This window comes from Solea senegalensis, linkage group LG19 (assembly GCF_019176455.1).
Source record: "Solea senegalensis isolate Sse05_10M linkage group LG19, IFAPA_SoseM_1, whole genome shotgun sequence".
NCBI lineage: Eukaryota > Metazoa > Chordata > Actinopteri > Pleuronectiformes > Soleidae > Solea > Solea senegalensis.
The window spans coordinates 20514100-20516042 of NC_058038.1; positions in this window are offsets into that span (position 1 = coordinate 20514100).

Genomic DNA, 1943 nt, shown 5'->3' on the forward strand with positions numbered 1-1943 from the left:
TGATTATTGTTTTGTGATGCTTTTTTAGTGTGAGAGCATTGTGTAGTCAGACAGATACACAATAGTATATTCTATATTATTTATGTTCAGAATGAGTTCTTCTTTTAATTCTTTTTCCTCAAATGAATCGCACAGATTTTGTGTGATTGTGGAGGAAGTGGGAGGGGCTAAAAACTGATGCAAAATACCATTTCACACCAGTGGTATCACAACGAACTTTGTGCGCTCACCTCCAAACTTGTCGTGTATTATTTTTGTTTGTGGGCGGCAACTAACGATCATTTGTTGATTATATTCTCCGTTAGTTGTTGATTCATAAAATGTCAGAAAATGTTGAACCTTGAATGAAAACAAACCAAAGTTCATCAGTTTTAATGATTTCTTTGTTTTACGGAGCAAAGAAACCAGAACATATCCACATTTAAGAAGCTGAAAAATGAAAAACAAACAAACAATGAATCAATGAATCGATGATGAAAATCTTAATGAATGGTTGCAGCTTTAACTGATGCTACAGCGTTATCATTCTCCACAATAGATAAAACTAGCTGTGCTGTTAATAAACTACAGCATCAACAGTGTTTAATGTTGTATATTACACACACAGGTCCAGAGCTCTGCAGTGATTGGTCCTCTGTGTTCTCTCACACACACACACACACACACACACACACACACACACACACATGTGTGTTTAAAGGACAGATGGACACAATTCAAATGTCTGAAAACAAAAACTTGTTGTTGGGTTTTATTTTCATGTCAGTCAATCTTTTCAAATAATGGTATCAGGCATGAGAATGGTGCTCTGGCGTGACATGTGAAATACTGACTTGCCGATTGCGGCCCACCCTAAAAAAATTCCCCAGTCGCCATTGTAAGTAGCCCCTCCCCCTGCTAAACCACAGTTAAGTATTTCTCTCAATTTAACACTTAAAATTACATTTAAGATGAAATAATTAAAGAACGTCTGCCCTTCAGATGTCCTCAGTCTCTGTGTTCTTACTGACTCCAGGGCTTTCTCTAATGAGGACATGATCTTTGAGAAATATTAGAGTACCTTTAATGAAAGATTATTCTCTGTGCAGCAGTACACACCTTTAAACTGAGATTACAGTACACACCTTTAAACTGAGATTACAGTACACACCTTTAAACTGAGATTACAGTACACACCTTTAAACTGAGATTACAGTACACACATTTAAACTGAGATGAAGCCGGGCTCCACAGGGCCTGTAACACATTTACAAAAAGGTTCACACACATAAAGAGTTTATTGGAAACTGCTTCATGAATGAGGGACACAACAATCACATTATCATTGCACTCAATTTCCCAAGAGTTCCATACTAAGTTTTCTTGGCACTGAGAATTGTCCTTTATTAAGATTCACACTCTTGCAGCTTTAAAAAAGAGAGATCATGATAATTCACATTCAATTTGATGCATTTTGCTTGTGATGCAGGATCCGTGCTTCATAAAAATAAAACAGATTTAGGTGTGATGCACATTGAAAAAACAACTTGCTTTTGTTACTATTGATTAGAAAATATTATGGAGAAATGTTTAAGAAAGTTCATGAACGATGTTAATGTTAAGTTCATGAACTACTTCACAAAAAAGGTAGATGACATTCGCTCTTCTTTCTCAACCCCACCTCCTGATCTCACCACTCTACCAACCACACATTCAGCTCCTTCTCTATCCTCTTTCTCCCCTCTATCTCAGGATCAAGTTCTTTCCCTAATAACCTCTGCCTGCCCCACCTCCTGCCCCCTTGACCCTATCCCCTCGCACCTTCTTCAGTCAATTGCTTCTGATCTTCTTCCTTTCCTCACCCACCTCATTAACACATCTCTATCATCTGGTTGCTTTCCGGACTCTCTTAAATGTTCATGAACGATGTTAATGTTAATGTTAATGAACGAAGATAATACTTA